Source organism: Neofelis nebulosa, chromosome 7 (genome assembly GCF_028018385.1).
Source record: "Neofelis nebulosa isolate mNeoNeb1 chromosome 7, mNeoNeb1.pri, whole genome shotgun sequence".
NCBI classification, from domain to species: domain Eukaryota; kingdom Metazoa; phylum Chordata; class Mammalia; order Carnivora; family Felidae; genus Neofelis; species Neofelis nebulosa.
The window spans coordinates 109,231,606-109,251,841 of record NC_080788.1 but is presented as its reverse complement, the minus strand read 5'-3'; the positions used below and the strand labels follow the sequence as shown (position 1 = coordinate 109,251,841).

The 20,236-nt window shown below is 45.4% G+C and overlaps 1 long non-coding RNA gene across 3 annotated transcripts in view; it reads left to right on the top strand.

The window, feature by feature from the left end:
• The first annotated feature begins 2,630 nt into the window (after positions 1-2,630).
• The window catches only part of LOC131517313 (uncharacterized), an 86,014-nt gene continuing 68,408 nt past the window's right edge, over positions 2,631-20,236 (top strand). Inside the window, exons 1-2 of one of the 3 annotated variants that reach the window (XR_009264513.1) lie at positions 2,631-3,158; positions 5,353-5,439. This is a non-coding gene — a long non-coding RNA (uncharacterized LOC131517313). The other 2 variants (XR_009264512.1, XR_009264517.1) reach the window with 2 other exon arrangements.

Sequence of the window (20,236 nt, the reverse complement as noted above, 5' to 3'; positions counted from 1 at the left end):
GTGGGTGAAGATTTGTCCTGCTTTACAACTTCAAGTTAGGATATTATGTAGTCCCAGTAGCTCTCTGATTCTCTCATGAATCCAGGATTCCAGGTAACAGTCACTTTGTTTCACCAGCTGAATCAGGCCCCCACTCCCAAAAGAACTGAAAACTATCTTATAACTTGGACTGAGCACTTTTGCTTCCCGTTTGTTATCTTTCCTGTTGTCTGAATCATTCTCCAAGGAAACACTGAAGTCCTCCTGAATTTTAATCAGCTGTGTCCACTTAGCTTCTGTTCACCTAGGCAAAGGGGCAAGAATAAAGGCACAAGGCATACCGCAACAGCAATTACTTTCCACGAGGAGTCAGAGATTGGAAGTGAAGCTAAAAGCATCTCTTTTAAGGCAAGCCATTTCCCCCAGGGAGTTTGCAGCTTGGAGCAAAGGCAGGACAATAAAAGATCAAGGATGTCTTTCTAAGGCTGCAAACAGAGCAGCTGACACATTCAAGTTGGTCTGCTTTTGACCTCTTTAAATGCCAGGACAGCAGCAAAGTGCCCACATCTGTTATAAGCTGGCCACCCATCTTTTTTTATTTTAAACCACAAACCCCGAGTGTTTGTAGAGAACAGGCAGGGAAGGACAGCCTGGGAGATCAGGGCCCTGTTTCAGCTGGTGTCACTCAAGCCTGTCTTCCCCAGAGTAGTTTTCTGTACTTCCGTCTTTCCCCTGTCAGTCCCACTCTGGAAGTCTGTCCCTCTCCCTGCTCTTACCTCCAATGGTTTCGGCACCTTCATTTTCAAATGCTAATGAAAATCGTGCTAGGCTGTGCAAATGAACAACTCCAGGGTAATCTTTCTCCCATTGTCTCTCCTGTAGTTGGTAGTTAGACCTTGGAACTGATTCCAGCAGCACTGAGGTCAGAGCTACTGCTAAAGCTAAATCCCAGTTCGACTTTGTTAAGGAGGTGGTCCTTTGTCATTTTCATCTCCAGATAGAACCTCTGGAAACCTCTGTTTTCCCAGAGGTGAAATAATAAAAAAAGAAGTAGCCCAAGGTGAGTGCACACAGGTGGATGAGGTCTCTTGTCGAGGGCAGGAGGTATCTGTGAGTGCTGGGTCCTCCTTGTGAGCACGGTCATCGTGTCCTGCAAACAGAGCTTAGTGAAGTTACATCCACCTGTTGTGGTTTTCCCAAGAGGGAGAAAGAAATGACTGGGACTCTACTAACGACCACTAGCAGCACACTTTGGGTTGGGTCTCTCAAACTTTAACAGGCATACAGATCCTCCTGACTTTAAAATGCAGATCTCCTTTCAGTCTGGTCTCAGACAGAGCCTGCATTTCTACCAGGCACCTTGGTGATGTTGAGGCCACTGATCCCATGCACATTTTGAGTAGCGAGGGGTTGGGTTTTTGTTTACTGCCTTCCTACCCTCAGCTGGACTATGTCATTTTATCAAAACAATATAGTAGGAGTGATACCCAATTATTAGCCTCCTGAATCATCCATTGTTAGAGCTATTTCTTGCAGCTACATTAAAAAAGCCCCTCCCGGTAGTTCCCCATTGCACAAGAAGCCCATTTGTAACAAGACACTTTAGGCAAGCAAGCCACTATGCAAAACATTTTTGGCTCTTTCTGCTGCCTGACAGGTGGCTGCTGGTTGATGTTGGAATAGGAAGTTTTATATGATAGCGTTGACGGTGCTGATTCTGAAGGGGGTGAAGAGTACTTTGCTGTGGCAGCTTTAGCTCCCACTCAATGCCCGCTCCCCCCCCCCCCCCAGGCTTATGGGAAAGATGAGGTGGAAGCTGGGAGAGAAGCATCGGGCCATGCTCTGCAGACTGGGGGATATTATTTTTCACTTTCTCTGCTACAGGGCTTCCCACGCCTTTTATAAATATTTATAGGACAATTTCCTTCTTGAGAGTGCCCAAGAGTGGGGGATGGTGAGGAGGATGGTTGAACTGGGAAAGTAGGGAAAAGGTGGTGCTCACATGTGTGAAGATTAGAAGGTGGCAGAAAGCTCCAGAGGGCTCATTCCAGGCCAGTCCCGTCACTTGCAAGAAGAGGAGTTGGACTAGACTAGAGATATTAAGTCTGGGGGCAGGGATTTAAATTAGCAACTCCAGTCCATAGATTTCAACTGATTCTCAGAAGGTCCCTGATTCACAAAAGGTTAATCAGCACCAACCAGGATCATTTCCTAGCCCCTCCCAGAGTGGATATTTAGAGTGCTAGGCTTCAAGAAATGGCAGACATCAAGCTCAGGTCGTGGGATTCGGAGGGCCAAGACAGCCACTTAGAATCATTTTCTAGCAGAGGCGAAAGGGGCTCAGCTATCGGCAACCCCATTTTACAGAGGGAAAGCTGAGGTACAGTCAACTCAAGTGACTGTCCTAAACCACGGGGTCAGAAGATAAGTCTGACTTAGAATCCAGGCCTGGCACAGGGAACACTGGTCTGCACTGGCCGAAAAGCCCCTTCAATCAGGCCGTCGCCTGGGAAGGGCAAGACACTTGTGGCCACAGCGCCAGGAGCCCCGCTGGTTATTTCTAGCTTGCTGAATGTCAAAAATCCAGGCCGCTTCTCACAGCAGCCTCCACTTGTCAGACCAAATCAAGGCATCCACGCGTCAAGCAGGCGAATCAGCTGCCTCCAGCACTGGCCTCGCTGCGCCCGCCCAGCGCGGTGCACCTGACCTTGTCCGGATGCAGCCGGCCAGCGAGCCCCGCCCCCGCGCCCAGGGCGACTGCTCCCACCTGCAGCCCCCGCGTTTTCTCCGTGTGGAGCCCGCTTGGCAGCCTGCCTTGGCCGACTGTGACCACAACGGACAGCCTCCCACGGCCTTTGACCCTAGAGAGGGATTGGGTAGAACCCTCTGCTTGCTCTCTGTTCCGGTTTGGAATTTCCCACCTTCACTTGCTTTTCTTCTCAACACACTTCTCACCCTGCAGCCCAGTTCCTTTTTAGGTCCAAATCAGCAAGCTTGTTTGTGTCTGCAGAATCCTGTTTCACAGCAATTGCAAGGCAACACTAGTCCTGAGTGTCTGCTGTTAGTTTCTTGTCCCAACTTCTCTTCATTGAATATTGGAGCAACTGCTGGCTAGGCTTTGGATACAGCAGACTGACCTTGACCCTCAGGGAGCCCACAATCTTCTGGGGGAAGAGAAGGTGATGTTTTAAGCTGTGATTTGATGGTTGCTATGGAGTTTGCTAGAGGAAATGGGGGTTGGGGGCAAGGATCATTGCAGGCAGAGAGAACACTGCAAGGTGTAAGGCCTGAAAGAAGGCAGAGGTGCCACCCAGGTAAAGAGATGGGAGCAATTAGCATGTGATGAGTTGGGAAAAAGCCAGGAAGGGACTTGTGAGCCAGAGAAAGGAATGTAGACTTTATCCTGACAATACAGGGCTTTGGAGGGGGTTTTACCATTTGGTTTGGTTTTGTTTTTTTGTTTGTATGGTTTGCCTTGGAGGGTTTTTAACAAAGAAGTGACCAATCAGATTTGATTTATAGGTGGGCCTGGAGGTCCTGTAAGTCCCAATACAGGGTCAGTAGCAGCATTTTCAAGGGCAGGGGCTATGTTCTCCCACTTGGGGCTCAAATTGGGGCTCCTACTTGGGGTGTTTCTTCACCCCTTCCCTGATGCTTTTTTCCTACACCCACCCCCACTGTGACTGGTTTGTTCTTTGGCGTCCTACTGGCCCTTCCTAAACTTTAGTCAAGATACTAGGTTGACAGTATTCCCAATCTACCACCCTGTTTTCAATCATTTATTTACTCATCTCACTTATAAGAAGTTGCTATATGCCAGGTGTTGTGCCAATCACTGGGGGGTGCGGAAGGGAAGACTCACATGTTTCCTGATCTCAAAGAGCTCAGAATTTGTCCAGTAGTCCCTCCACTTGCCCATGCACCAGAATCCTCTGTAAAGTTCTGAAAAATACAGCTGATTGAATATCACTGGACTGACTAAATTGGAATCTTTGGAGGTAGGTTCCATGGAGCCATATTATTAAAACTCCCCTCCAGGTAATTCTGCCGAGCAGTTAGAACTACTGATCTTGGGAGGGATTTCTCTGATGGCTGTTTGTCTACATGGTCGATGGGGAGAACAAACCCAGAGTCTGGCTCCTAGTCATAAGACAGTCAGAAATCACTAGGAAGGAAGACAGGGGCAAGCTCAGTCCACTGGACCTGTAAGCCTGGGACCTGCTGACATGCCTGCAGAGAAACAGGAGGGGTAGCGGCGGTGGGTAAATGGAAGGGCGGGGTAGAATGTATTTGGATGCTAGGGTGGCTGTGCCTGCCTAGAGTGGACAGTGCTTCTTCCTCAGCCTAAATTGTATCAATTGTCCAGTTAGAAAGCAGGAGACCAGCTTTCTGGCTTGTTGACATAAAGACTCCTTTTCAGCACCACCTTGATCGTCATGGTCAAGACCTAGGGATGTTCACACTGACCGGTTTCAAATGGTGACTGTGATGAGTAACAAATCAGCAAGCATGTTATACACGACCCACGAATCTCTACTAGTTATGTCTGAGTACTGGGGCAAACTAAAGCAAAGGGAGTCTGTTAGCTCACTGTTCCCAGAAGTAGACCCCATAAGTATAACCATCCTCCGGGGGATTCCAGGAAGGTGCTATCCTGTCCAATCATGTCTGGAATCTCACATCCCCAAGGATGGGTCTTCAAGGGGTTTGAAGGATTGGATTTCCAGTTCCACTTTCTGTCTCTTGGCAACGACTGTTCTGAGAAATCTGTTAAGTATTTATCTGTTGAAAGCTTACTGTTGGCCAGGTACTGTGAAGCCTCAGTGAATATATGTACAAGCCACTTGGGAAGATAAGACACAATTTTGTGTAAAAGTAAATAAATACAGGACTTAGATATTCCCAGACCAACCTAGAAGACCTGGCTTGTGGTTGACTGGGGTTTTGTATCCTGACCACTTACTTGCCCAGTGTGTATTTGAGTGCACTATATTCCGGGTCATTTGCAGACATGTAAGGCATAGTCTTTGCCTTCAAGAAGCTCTCATTCCAATAGGGAACACAGAATGTATCAGTATGGATATATAGCAAATAGTGTAGGCTGGGACGAGAGAGTGATTCAGTATCTGCTTTAGCATCAATAGGGCTTGTCCTGAAATATCCAACTTTTCTTTTCCATACCCTAGACGTCTTTTGGGAAGACAGCTCTGATCATTCCGGGATTCACCTTATTGGAATTAGTGGTCAGGACATTACAGCCACTTCTATCACCATTATCAAACTTTGTGGTCTAGCCCCCGTGCTGGATTTCACTTCTCTCTCCATTCCTGTACATCACCTCCATTTCAGGTATACACCCATCTCTTCTACCAGGAACTGAGTCACTTTGGGTGGGAAGGTGATACAAAGAGAGAGAAGAAAAATGAATGAATACCTGATCATCTCCAGAAAAGGGGTAAGGTGAGTGCCACTTAACAGTAGAGTCTCCTATATGCCAATTGTGCAAACTGTTCATGGGCGTTTGCTCTTCTTTTAATCACTTCCCAGAAATACTGGTGATTTAAAATGACAGAAATCAGGACCATCAAGCCTAGAGAAGTGGGTGACAAGTGATTTCCACCTGGACAAAGTCACTGCGTCCCTGTGCAGAGGCAGGTGCCCTGACCCCAGCCTGAAAGCTGAAGTTGGCTCAAAGGAGGCAGGTAGGAGGTCACTTCGTGTCTCACTGAGAGGAGGCAAGCTGTCTGGCTCCTGCTTAAAAACCTACGTGCGATTTTGTGATTTTTTAGTCCCGACAACAGGTAATTACAGAGGCTTTGCCTGGCCCGGGGGGGGGGGGGGGGTGGGGGGGGAGGGGGGGAGGGGGGTTGCGGAGAAGCTGCTCTCGCCACAGCAACCTTGGTGCACGGCCTCTATCGCATCTGGAGGGAGGTGCAGTCAAGCACTCAGGCCCCCCTCGCTGGTCACGCTCTTGGCTTCTTTGCATTCCTAGCTGGGAGACACCTTTGTTCCTGTCTCCCTGTCTGAGGCTTGAGCAGCGGTCCTCTTCAGGTGCCCATCTCTGCTGAATCCTCCTTAGTGGAGGGAGGGATGGATGGACGTGGGGGAGGAAACCCTGAAGACACTCTCTTCACTGTCTCAGTACCCAGTACTTTTCCACTCGGAGCCCTTTCCGCAGCCTTCTCCTCCAACCTCAGGGTCCATAAAGCTGCCTTTTCCTCAGGGGTTTCCTCATGAGCAAGACAAGCCTCACATCTACACTGATGCAGCTGCCCCTGACTGGTACGCAGTTCCATGGCAGAAAATGGAACAGGAGATGGGCACCTTCTCTGATTTTAGACTCTTGCTTGTACTGTCACAGTGAGTGATTAAAGGCTTGTTGCTTTAATTGGCTACTCTGACTCCTGACAGCAAAGCCCTCTCTCCCTCTCTCTGAGCTGAGCTCCTGACAAGAGGGACTCCTCAAGCCCCCTACCCAGTGGGGAGCACACACTTCAAGCATGGCCCCATTTCTGGTGGAGGCCATGTTCCTATTTCAGTTCTCCACTCCGTTTCTCTGTCTCTCTCACTCATACACAACAGTACCTGAGGACAAAAAGAAACCCAGAGTTGCCATGGGGGGCTGGAAGGGAATCAGTAGGAAAGAGAGGAATAATGAAGCAGGCCCTGGCCAGATCCAGACTCAGAGACCAATTTCTTTCATCTATGCTACAGAGGAGGAATCAGAGTTGGCAAGGTGAGTGACTTCGCTCTGGCCACCCAACTAAAGCCCAGGTCCTGATGATTTCCAGGGTGCCTCCTTGATCTTGCAACCTCCTGCTACAGGTTCCGGGCAGGGCTGCATCTCTGGGTGCCCAGGACTGTGCCCTGCCCTCTGTAGTCTGTCCTCTGAGGAGCCTCAGCCTCACTGGGGAAAGGGAGACTAGAGCAGGGCTCTAAACTTTGAGCAAGCTCACCATGAAGTCACCTGGAGGGCTGGGTAAAACACAGACCGCCAGCCCCACTCCCCGAGCGTCTGATTCAGTAGGTGTGGGGTAGGGTCTGAGAATTTGCGTTTCTAACAAGTGTCCAGGTGTGGCTGATGAGAACTGCTGGGCTAGACTATGAACAGCCAAAAAGCAACAGAGAAAGAAAGAATGGAAACTAAGCAAAGGAAGGAAGAAGGGAAGGGGTAGGGGTGACATCGTATCAGGGCAAGAAATGAACCTGAAGGGCTGGGCCCTGGGAGGTTTTCCTCTTCCTCAACCACCCTGACCTCAGGCTTACCCAGAAGTTTTCAGTTTCTTTTAAACCCCTCCCCCACCCTCTGCGCTCTGGCCCACAGGTGAGGGCAAAAGCCCCACTTAAATGAGAAGCCTTAGAGCCTGCGCTTAAAAAGCTCTGAGGTGGCTTCTCTTCCAACACCGTTCATCCTCGCTTCCTTGTTGCGATGCAGCAGGCTGCTCAGCTGCTAGCTACCCATGAGCCTCAGGTCCTGAGGATAGAGTCCTGGAGGGTGGTTGTAGCTAACTTCCCCATCTTTCTCTGGCTGCCCCCGTGCACTCACAGGAGCCCTGGAAAGGCTTCTCTGGAAAGCCCAGAGAAAGGTAAAAGGCGGGGGGGTGCACATTACGATAGGCTGGGTGGAGGAATTAAAAACCACAGCTCACATTGACTCAGCTCATGTTTCAAGTTCTCCTGAATCATCAGTGAACGCGGACTTCAGGTCTGAATGTGGGTCATAAATGTGTTTGAATGTAACAGGATAGAGTGAGCCAGATACACAGGAGAAAAAACCCAAAACTTTCAAGTGGGTGTGAAAAAAACGACCCACCTCTCCAAATCTGTTAGCTGTTTGATTAGCTCCCGTTGGCTGTGGGAAAACCAAGGCACAAATATTATGTCGGGGGGCCTAAAGCTGTTCCAGCGACAGCAGGAGGAGGGCTAGAGAGTAGTCGATGCAAAGGCAGACAGCAGGAACCCTCCGCCCAGAGAAGAGGCACTGGGGGACCCTGGACGGGGTGAGGCCAGCTGGAGGCCCCCCTCCGGCTGCCTAGTGACCCACAGAGCACCAACTGACAAGCAGCTGCTGTGAGCTTCTCTGCCCCAGGCTGGCTCTGCAGGTAAGAGGCTGTTCTCATGTTGAGGAAAATACAAGCCTTGCCACTCAGAACGTAGAGACTTCTGCCTACTTTCATTGTTGCTATGAACTCCAGAAAAAAAAAAAAAATCCAAATAGTGAACAGATCTTCTGTTTCAAAAGACTGAAAATATTTCCAAAAGACCTGGGGCTCTGAGATCTCTCCTCTGCCTGTTTCTCCAGCCCCAGGGGTGGGGAGCTACCATGCAGCCCCCCCCCCCCCCACTTTAGTCCCTTTCAGAAAAGCCTGTGTGTGGCTAGGGGTTGTTTCTCCCCACTGGAGAGGAGGCGGGTGATGCCTTGGACGTGCTTCCTTAAAGCCACAGGGAAAGAGTTTTCTGATTCACCACCAGCTGCTTCCTGGAATTGCAGCGCAGGGCTGGCAAATGAATGGTGTTTTTCCAAGGTGATCCAGAGCTGTTACAACATTCCTGTTCAATACCCATCAGACCTTCCTGTAAGTCAAACCAGAAAGTTACCCAAACCATGCATTCCTGAGCAGTCAAGCACACGAGATTCCAGACACACTGTTTCCAACATGCCTCCATATCCCTCTGGAGACTTGAGGTCCAGTCACCCCCACGACCTCTGGACTTCCCTAGTGGGGCCATGCATTTGTCTGGCTGACATTGGAGTCATGTGGAAGCCTATGTACGGCTCCCAGTCATCCGGGAAGTGCAGGACTGTCCTGATTCCCCTAATAGGACTGTCAGCTGAGAAAGGAGTGGAGCCTTGAGTTTGCTTTGTTCTGCATTTCACAAAGACCCTTTCTCTTGACCTGCCCAGCTCTCCAGCTGGTCTGAATAGAAAGCTATCTGGTCCCACACTGAATCGGTATTGGCTTTTTGTCAGAAATAAGGCACTGGTTTGGGAGTGCCCCTGATTGACCCTTGGTCTGCGCGCGCTTGCTCTCTCTCTCTCTCTCTCTCTCTCTCTCTGTCTGTCTCTCTCTCTCTCACATTAAGGAGGCATGAAGGAGAATCCAAGTCTCTCTGCTGCTTTTGAGTGTAGAGGCTTTCACTTGGGATGTACAGAGAGGGGAGAGGAGAAATTCTGGACTTGTTCTGCCTCTGAGACAACACTGCAGTGGGAAACATGAAAAAATAAACCTACTTGGTTCTACTTTCCTTATCCCTTCCCCAGTAAATGGAAAGCTACTCAGAGTGGATGTGTCTGGGGAATAAAACAGATGGAGCTGAGGACTGGGGCCTGCTCTTAACAGTGACTGAACTCCAAGCCTCCTCTAGGATGAACTGGAATAAGACCTCCCCCACCTTCCCCCTCCCCCTTGACTGATGGCTTATGGAAACTTTAGTTGGGAAATGCTGACCAAGCTGAAGGCCCCTGCTTTTAAACCCAATTCCTCAGTTATGGCAAATATAACTATAATTTGCACGGAGAGTTAAGAGTTTACAAGGTATCCTATTTTTATCCTCGTCACAGTCTTCTGAAGTAGGTATTATTATTGCTGTTGAATCAGTAAAGACAGCCAGGTTTGGGAGGGTTGGCCCAGGGTGAATGCGGAGTCAAGTTTTACATCCATGTCTCCTGACTCAAAGTCCGTATTCTTCAGAAGCATGGCATGATTGGCTGGGAAATCGTATTTTCTAGGGTAAGGTGAGCCAGCTAAAGCAGAGTTGGAGGATTGTGATTGGTGTTTTTGCTTCTTTGACAGGTGTTTCCTGTTGAGTGCAGGCTGACTTCAATCTGTGACACGGGCCGGACCGCTGGGGCAGCATCTGTTCTGTGGGTCCCGGTATACGAATTAGCTTTCTCAAGGCACTAAAATTCTGAGAAGATACAGATTAAATGGAGACGTCTGCTGAGCCTGTGGCTTTGTGGCAGTGTTGGTCTGCAATAGGCACATGTGATATTGTGATTTATAATATATATTTGGTTTGTGATCCATTCCTGGCACAGAGCTCCTAAAACACTTGGAATTTCCTGTGATAGCAATGAAGGTGTCTTTTGTGATGTTAATGGGGTGATTTTTTATTTTTTTTGAAGACCTCTAAGGACAGGACTGCTTGCCAGTGGAACCAACTACCTAACTAGAGAGTTGGAATGTCCAGTCTCACTCCTCCCCCATCCCTCCTATCCTCCCTCCAGTGAGAGGAGAGGGGCTGGAGATTGAGTTCAGTCATCAATGACCAATGATGTAATCAATCATGCCTACTTACTAAGGCCTCCATTACAAACCGAATGAGCTTCTGAGTTGGTGAATACTTGGAGATCTGGTGAAAGTAATGCACTCTGAGACACATGGAAGCTCTATACCTTTCCCAACACCTTGCCCTATGTATATGTCTCTTCTATCTGGCTGTTCTTGAATTATATCTTTTTATTTTTTATTTTTTGAGAGAGAGCATGCACGCATGCATGGGAAGGGGAGGAGCAGAAGGAGAGACAGAAAATCTGTCCCCTCGCTCAGCGGGGAGCCAGCATAGGGCTCTATCCCATGATCATGAGGTCACGACCCAAGCTAAAATCAAGAGCCCGATGCTTAACCAACTGAGCCACCCAAGCACCACATATCCTTTTATAATAAACCAATAATCTAGTAAGTAAAAGTTTCTCTGAGTTGTGTGAGCTGTTTTAGCAAATCAATTGAAACCAAGGAGCAGGTAGTGGGGACTTCCACCCTATAGCTTATTGGTCAGAAGCACAGGTGATAATCTGGACTTGCAAGTGGCATGGGTGGGGCAGTCTTGGCCTTAACCTGTGGGAGCTGACTTTACCTCCACATAGATAGTGGCATAATTGACTTGCTTTGTAAGACCCTCAGCTGGACTTGCTGGGAATTACCCCCCTCATCCAAATTCCTGACCAGAATCTTAGTGGTTCTTACAGGGTTCATGCCAGTGCAGTAGCTCAGGAAGAGCACAACAAACAGGGAAGCATGTCCTATGTTCTCTGTGTATCTGTATAAGTTGCAAAAGCTTTTTATTTCCCCTAAGGAATATTTCTTTTTGAGGAGTGTTAATTCAAAATGTTATTGTCTATTAATAATATTACTATTTTTTTGAGGTACGCTTGACATGACCTCTATTGGTTTCTTTTTTTTTAATGTTTATTTATTTATTTATTTATTTAATATATGAAATTTACTGTCAAATTGGTTTCCATACAACACCCAGTGCTCATCCCAAAAGGTGCCCTCCTCAATACCCATCACCCACCCTCCCCTCCCACCCCCCATCAACCCTCAGTTCTCAGTTTTTAACAGTCTCTTATGCTTTGGCTCTCTCCCACTCTAACCTCTTTTTTTTTTTTTTTTTCTTCCCCTCCCCCATGGGTTTCTGTTACGTTTCTCAGGATCCACATAAGAGTGAAAACATAAGGTATCTGTCTTTCTCTGTATGGCTTATTTCACTTAACATCACACTCTCCAGTTCCATCCACATTGCTACAAAAGGCCATATTTCATTCTTTCTCATTGCCACGTAGTATTCCATTGTGTATATAAACCACAATTTCTTTATCCATTCATCAGTTGATGGACATTTAGGCTCTTTCCATAATTTGGCTATTGTTGAGAGTGCTGCTATAAACATTGGGGTACAAGTGCCCCTATGCATCAGTACTCCTGTATCCCTTGGATAAATTCCTAGCAGTGCTATTGCTGGGTCATAGGGTAGGTCTATTTTTAATTTTCTGAGGAACCTCCACACTGCTTTCCAGAATGGCTGCACCAATTTGCATTCCCACCAACAGTGCAAGAGGGTTCCCATTTCTCTACATCCTCTCCAGCATCTATAGTCTCCTGATTTCTTCATTTTGGCCACTCTGACTGGCGTGAGGTGGTATCTGAGTGTGGTTTTGATTTGTATTTCCCTGATGAGGAGTGACGTTGAGCATCTTTTCATGTGCCTGTTGGCCATCCGGATGTCTTCTTTAGAGAAGTGTCTATTCATGTTTTCTGCCCATTTCTTCACTGGGTTATTTGTTTTTCAGGTGTGGAGTTTGGTGAGCTCTTTATAGATTTTGGATACTAGCCCTTTGTCCGATATGTCATTTGCAAATATCTTTTCCCATTCCGTTGGTTGCCTTTTAGTTTTGTTGGTTGTTTCCTTTGCTGTGCAGAAGCTTTTTATCTTCATAAGGTCCCAGTAATCCACTTTTGCTTTTAATTCCCTTGCCTTTGGGGATGTGTCGAGTAAGAGATTGCTACGGCTGAGGTCAGAGAGGTCTTTTCCTGCTTTATCCTCTAGGGTTATCATGGTTTCCTGTCTCACATTCAGGTCTTTTATCCATTTTGAGTTTATTTTTGTGAATGGTGTGAGAAAGTGGTCTAGTTTCAACCTTCTGCATGTTGCTGTCCAGTTCTCCCAGCACCATTTGTTAAAGAGACTGTCTTTTTTCCATTGGATGTTCTTTCCTGCTTTGTCAAAGATTAGTTGGCCATACATTTGTGGGTCTAGTTCTGGGGTTTCTATTCTATTCCATTGGTCTATGTGTCTGTTTTTATGCCAATACCATGCTGTCTTGATGATTACAGCTTTGCAGTAGAGGCTAAAGTCTGGGATTGTGATGCCTCCTGCTTTGGTCTTCTTCTTCAAAATTACTTTGGCTACTTGGGGCCTTTTGTGGTTCCATATGAATTTTAGGATTGCTTGTTCTAGTTTCGAGAAGAATGCTGGTGCAATTTTGATTGGGATTGCATTGAATGTGTAGATAGCTTTGGGTAGTATTGACATTTTGACAATATTTATTCTTCCAATCCATGAGCAGGGAATGTCTTTCCATTTCTTTATATCTTCTTCAATTACCTTCATAAGCTTTCTATAGTTTTCAGCATACAGATCTTTTACATCTTTGGTTAGATTTATTCCTAGGTATTTTATGCTTCTTGGTGCAATTGTGAATGGGATCAGTTTCTTTATTTGTCTTTCTGTTGCTTCATTGTTAGTGTATAAGAATGCAACTGATTTCTGTACATTGATTTTGTATCCTGCAACTTTGCTGAATTCATGTATCAGTTCTAGCAGACTTTTGGTGGAGTCTATCGGATTTTCCATGTATAATATTATGTCATCTGCAAAAAGCGAAAGCTTGACTTCATCTTTGCCAATTTTGATGCCTTTGATTTCCTTTTGTTGTCTGATTGCTGATGCTAGAACTTCCAGCACTATGTTAAACAACAGCGGTGAGAATGGGCATCCCTGTCGTGTTCCTGATCTCAGGGAAAAAGCTCTCAGTTTTTCCCCGTTGAGGATGATGTTAGCTGTGGGCTTTTCATAAATGGCTTTTATGATCTTTAAGTATGTTCCTTCTATCCCGACTTTCTCAAGGGTTTTTATTAAGAAAGGGTGCTGGATTTTGTCAAAGGCCTTTTCTGCATCGATTGACAGGATCATATCGTTCTTATCTTTTTTGTTGTTAATGTGATGTATCACGTTGATTGATTTGCGAATGTTGAACCAGCCCTGCATCCCAGGAATGAATCCCACTTGATCATGGTGAATAATTCTTTTTATATGCTGTTGAATTTGATTTGCTAGTATGTTATTGAGAATTTTTGCATCCATATTCATCGGGGATATTGGCCTGTAGTTCTCTTTTTTTACTGGGTCTCTATCTGGTTTAGGAATCAAAGTAATACTGGCTTCATAGAATGAGTCTGGAAGTTTTCCTTCCCTTTCTATTTCTTGGAATAGCTTGAGAAGGATAGGTATTATCTCTGCTTTAAACGTCTGGTAGAACTCCCCTGGGAAGCCATCTGGTCCTGGACTCTTATTTGTTGGGAGATTTTTGATAACCGATTCAATTTCTTCACTGGTTATGGGTCTATTCAAGCTTTCTATTTCCTCCTGATTGAGTTTTGGAAGAGTGTGGGTGTTTGGGAACCTGTCCATTTCTTCCAGGTTGTCCAATTTGTTGGCATATAATTTTTCATAGTATTCCCTGATAATTGTTTGTATCTCTGAGGGATTGGTTGTAATAATTCCATTTTCATTCATGATTTTATCTATTTGGGTCATCTCCCTTTTCTTTTTGAGAAGCCTGGCTAGAGGTTTGTCAATTTTGTTTATTTTTTCAAAAAACCAACTCTTGGTTTCGTTGATCTGCTCTACAGTTTTTTTAGATTCTATATTGTTTATTTCTGCTCTGATCTTTATTATTTCTCTTCTTCTGCTGGGTTTAGGCTGCCTTTGCTGTTCTGCTTCTATTTCCTTTAGGTGTGCTGTTAGATTTTGTATTTGGGATTTTTCTTGTTTCTTGAGATAGGCCTGGATTGCAATGTATTTTCCTCTCAGGACTGCCTTCGCTGCATCCCAAAGCGTTTGGATTGTTGTATTTTCATTTTCGTTTGTTTCCATATATTTTTTAACTTCTTCTCTAATTGCCTGGTTGACCCACTCCTTCGTTAGTAGGGTGTTCTTTAACCTCCATGCTTTTGGAGGTTTTCCAGACTTTTTCCTGTGGTTGATTTCAAGCTTCATAGCATTGTGGTCTGAAAGTATGCATGGTATAATTTCAATTCTTGTAAACTTATGAAGGGCTGTTTTGTGACCCAGTATATGATCTATCTTGGAGAATGTTCCATGTGCACTCGAGAAGAAAGTATATTCTGTTGCTTTGGGATGCAGAGTTCTAAATATATCTGTCAAGTCCATCTGATCCAATGTATCATTCAGGGCCCTTGTGTCTTTATGGACCGTGTGTCTAGATGATCTATCCATTTCTGTAAGTGGGGTGTTAAAGTCCCCTGCAATGACCACATTCTTACCAATAAGGTTGCTTATGTTTATGAGTAATTGTTTTATATATCTGGGGGCTCCGGTATTTGGCGCATAGACATTTATAATTGTTAGGTCTTCCTGATGGATAGACCCTGTAATTATTATATAATGCCCTTCTTCATCTCTTGTTACAGCCTTTAATTTAAAGTCTAGTTTGTCTGATGTAAGTATGGCTACTCCAGCTTTCTTTTGGCTTCCAGTAGCATGATAAATAGTTCTCCATCCCCTCACTCTCAATCTAAAGGTGTCCTCAGATCTAAAATGAGTCTCTTGTAGACAGCAAATAGATGGGTCTTGTTTTTTTATCCATTCTGATACCCTATGACTTTTGGTTGGCGCATTTAATCCATTTACATTCAGTGTTATTATAGAAAGATACGGGTTTAGAGTCATTGTGATGTCTGTATGTTTTATGCTTGTAGTGATGTCTCTGGTACTTTGTCTCACAGGATCCCCCTTAGGATCTCTTGTAGGGCTGGTTTCGTGGTGACAAATTCCTTCAGTTTTTGTTTGGGAAGACCTTTATCTCTCCTTCTATTCTAAATGACAGACTTGCTGGATAAAGGATTCTCGGCTGCATATTTTTTCTGTTTAGCACACTGAAGATATCGTGCCAAGCCTTTCTGGCCTGCCAAGTTTCAAAGGAGAGATCAGTCACGAGTCTTATAGGTCTCCCTTTATATGTGAGGGCACATTTATCCCTTGCTGCTTTCAGAATTTTCTCTTTGTCCTTGTATTTTGCCAGTTTCACTATGATATGTCGTGCAGAAGATCGATTCAAGTTACGTCTGAAGGGAGTTCTCTGTGCCTCTTGGATTTCAATGCCTTTTTCCTTCCCCAGTTCAGGGAAGTTCTCAGCTATAATTTCTTCAAGTACCCCTTCAGCACCTTTCCCTCTCTCTTCCTCCTCTGGGATACCAATTATGCGTATATTATTTCTTTTTAGTGTATCACTTAGTTCTCTAATTTTCCCCTCATACTCCTGGATTTTTTTATCTCTGTTTCTTTCAGCTTCCTCTTTCTCCATAACTTTATCTTCTAGTTCACCTATTCTCTCCTCTGCCTCTTCAATCCGAGCCGTCGTGGTTTCCATTTTGTTTTGCATTTCGTTTAAAGCGCTTTTCAGCTCCTCGTGACTGTTCCTTAGTCCCTTGATCTCTGTGGCAAGAGATTCTCTGCTGTCCTGTATACTGTTTTCAAGCCCAGCGATTAATTTTATGACTATTATTCTAAATTCACTTTCTGTTATATTATTTAAATCCTTTTTGATCAGTTCATTAGCTGTTGTTATTTCCTGGAGATTCTTCTGAGGGGAATTCTTCCGTTTGGTCATTTTGGATAGTCCCTGGAGTGGTGAGGACCTGCAGGGCACTTCCCCCGTGCTGTGGTGTATAACTGGAGTTGGTGGGCGGGGCCGCAGTCAGACCTGATGTCTGCCCCCAGCCCACCGCTGGGGCCACAGTCAGACTGGTGTGTGCCTTCTCTTCCCGTCTCCTAGGGGTGGGATTCACTGTGGGGTGGTGTGGCCCGTCTGGGCTACTTGCACACTGCCAGGCTTGTGGCGCTGGGGATCTGGCGTATTAGCTGGGGTGGGTAGGCAAGGTGCACGGGGGCAGGAGGGGCAGGCTTAGCTCGCTTCTCCTTAGGTGATCCACTTCAGGAGGGGCCCTGTGGCAGCGGGAGGGAGTCAGATCCGCTGCCGGAGGTTTGGCTCCGCAGAAGCACAGAGTTGGGTGTTTGCTCGGAGTGAGCAAGTTCCCTGGCAGGAACTGGTTCCCTTTGGGATTTTGGCTGGGGGATGGGCGGGGGAGATGGCGCTGGCGAGCGCCTTTGTTCCCCGCCAAGCTGAGCTCTGCCGTCCGGGGGCTCAGCAGCTCTCCCTCCCTTTGTCCTCCAGCCTTCCCGCTTTCTGAGCAGAGCTGTTAACTTATGACCTCCCAGACGCTAAGTCGCGCTTGCTGTCGGAACACAGTCCGTCCGGCCCCTCCGCTTTTGCCAGTCAGACTCGGGCTCTGCTTGGCCAGCGAGCCGCCCCTCCACCCCGGCTCCCTCCCGCCAGTCCGTGGAGTGTGCACCGCCTCGCCGCCCTTCCTACCCTCTTCCGTGGGCCTCTCGTCTGCGCTTGGCTCCGGAGACTCCGTTCTGCTAATCCTCTGGTGGTTTTCTGGGTTCTTTAGGCAGGTGTAGGTGGAATCTAAGTGATCAGCAGGATGCGCGGTGAGCCCAGCGTCCTCCTATGCCGCCATCTTCCTTCCAATCCCTTTAGTCAACCTCTATTGGTTTCAGGTACACAAAATGATTTGGTGTAGTGTATGTTGTGAGATGATTAGCACAATTAGTTAATATGCATCACATAGCCTCAACTTTTGTTTTTTTCCTGTGATATGAAATTTTAAGATTTGTGCTCTTGGCAACTTTCAAATGTACAATACAGAATGGTTAACTATAGTCACATGCTGTACATTACATCCCCAGGACCTGTTTATCTGATCACTGGAAGTTTCACCCATTTCACCATACTGCCTGCCTCTGGCAACCACTAACCTGCTCTCTGTATCTTTGAGTTTGGCTTTTGTTGTTGTTTTAGATTCCACGTATAAGTGAGATCATACAGTGTCTTTCTCTTTCTTATTCCACTTAATACCCTAAGGTACATCCATGTTGCTGCAAATGGAAAGATTTTACTACTTTTTTATGGCTGAATGATACTCTATTTTGTGTGTGTGTTTGCTTCTCTTATCCATCCACCTGTTAATGGACATTTTGGTTGTTTCATGTCTTGACTGTTGGGAATAATGCCACAGTGAATTAACATGGGGTATATGTATCTCTTCAAAATAGTAACTTTGTTTCCTTCACGAAAATGCCCAAAAGTAGAACTGTTGGATCATATGGTAGTACTATTTTTAATATGAGGAACCTCTATATATTTTTTTTCATAGTGGCTACATCAGTTCACATTCTTGCCAACAGGGCACAGGGTTTCCTTTTCTCTACATCCTTGCCAACACTTGTTTCTTGTCTTTTTTTTTTTTTTTTAAATGTCTATTTTTTTTTGAGAGTGAGAGAGAGAAAGGGAAACACAGAATCCAAAACAGGCTCCAGGCTCTGAGCTGTCAGCACAGAGCCTCACACAGGGCTCAAACCCATGAACCACGAGATCACGACCCGAGCCAAACTGGGACACTTAACTGACTTAGCCACCCCGGTGCCACTTGTCGTTTTGATAATAGTCATACTAGCAGGTGTGATGTGATCTCCTGTGGCTTTGATTTGCACTTCCCTGAAATTTGTGATACTGAGCACCTCTTTATGGATCTGCTGGCCATTTTGTATATTTTCTTTGGAAAAATGTGTATTCAGATCCTCCGCCCATTGAAAAAAATCAGGTTGCGGAGCACCTAGGTGGCTCAGTCAGACTCCGGCTCAGGTCATGATTTCACAGTTAGTGAGTTCAAGTCCATATGTGGCTCACCACTGTCAGTGCGGATGGAGCCTGCTTCAGATCCTCTGTTTCCCCCTCTCTCTTTCTCTGCCCCTCCCGTGCTTGCACTCTCTATCAAAAATAAAATAAAACATTTTTTAAAAAATCAAGTGTTTTTTTTTGTTTGTTTTTGTTTTTTGCTATCAAGTTGTATGAGTTCTTTGGGTATTTTGGATATTACCCCCTCATCAGATAGAGGACATGCAAATATTTTCTTCTGTTTTGTAGGTTGCCTTTCCATTTTGTTAATGGTTTCTTTTTAGTATAGAGAACCTTTCAGTCTGATGGAGTCCCACTTGTTTATTTTCACATTTGTTTCCTTTGCTTTGGGGTGTCAAATCCAAAACAATCATTGCAAATACTGATGGCAATGAACTTACCCCTGCCTCCCCCCCACCTTTTTTTAAGGAGTTTTAAGGTTTTTAGGTATTACATTCTGTTTTTAACCCATTTTGAGTTGGTGTGTGTATGTATGTGTAGTATAAGACAGTGATCCAGTTTCATTCTTTTGCTGTGGCTGTCCAATTTTCCTAACCCCATTTAGTAAAGCGATTATCCTTTCCCTACTGTATTTGCTTGGCTCCTTTGTCATAAGTTGAACATATATGATGATTCCCATTTATAGGCTCTCCGTTTTACTCCATTGATCTATCTATTTATGCTACTACTTTACTATTTTGATTAGTATACTTTTTCTTTTTTTTTTTAATGTGAAAGTTATTGTCAAATTGGTTTCCATACAACACCTAGGGCTCAACCCACCAGGTGCCCTCCTCAATGCCTGTCACCCACTTTCCCTTCCCTCCCACCCCCCATCAACCCTCAGTTTATTCTCAGTCTTTACAAGTCTCTTACGGTTTGCCTCCCTCCCTTACTTTTTTTTTCCTTCCCCTCCGCCATGGTCTTCTGTCAAGTTTCTCAGGATCCACATAAGAGTGAAAACATATGGTATCTGTCTTTCTTTATATTACTTATTTCACTTAGCATAACACTTTCCAGTTCTATCCATGTTGCTACAAAAGACCATATTTCATTCTTATTGCCAAGTAGTATTCCATTGTGTATATAAACCACAATTTCTTTATCCATTCATCAGTTGATGGACATTTAGGGTCTTTCCATAATTTGGCTGTTGTTGAAAGTGTTGCTATAAACATTGGGGTTCAAGTGCCCCTGTGCATCAGCACTCCTGTATCCCTTGGGTAAATTCCTAGCAGTGCTATTGCTGGGTCATAGGGTAGATCTATTTTTAATTTTTTGAGGAAACTCCACACTGCTTTCCAGAGTGGCTGCGCCAGTTTGCATTCCCACCAACAGTGCAAGAGGGTTCCCGTTTCTCCACATCCTCGCCAGCATCTATAGTCTCCTGATTTGTTCATTTTAGCCACTCTGACTGGCGTGAGGTGATATCTGAGTGTGGTTTTGATTTGTATTTCCCTGATAAGGAGTGATGTTGAGCATCTTTTCATGTGCCATTTGGCCATCTGGATGTCTTCTTTAGAGAAGTGTTTATTGGTGTCTTCTGCCCATTTGTTCACTGGATTATTTTTCATGTGTTGAGTTTGGTGAGCTCTTTATAGATTTTGGATACTAGCCCTTTGTCTGATATGTCATTTGCAAATATATTTTCCCATTCCATCGGTTGCCTTTTAGTTTTGTTGATTGTTTCCTTTGCTGTGCAGAAGATTTTTATCTTCGTGAGGTCCCAATAGTTCATTTTTGCTTTTAATTCCCTTGCCTTTGGAGATGTGTTGAGTAAGAAATTGCTGCGGTTGAGGTCAGAGTTTTCTCCTGCTTTCTCTTCTAGGGTTTTGATGGTTTCCTGTCTCACATTCAGGTCCTTTATCCATTTTGAGTTTATTTTTGTGAATGGTGTGAGAAAGTGGTCTAGTTTCATTCTTCTGCATGTTG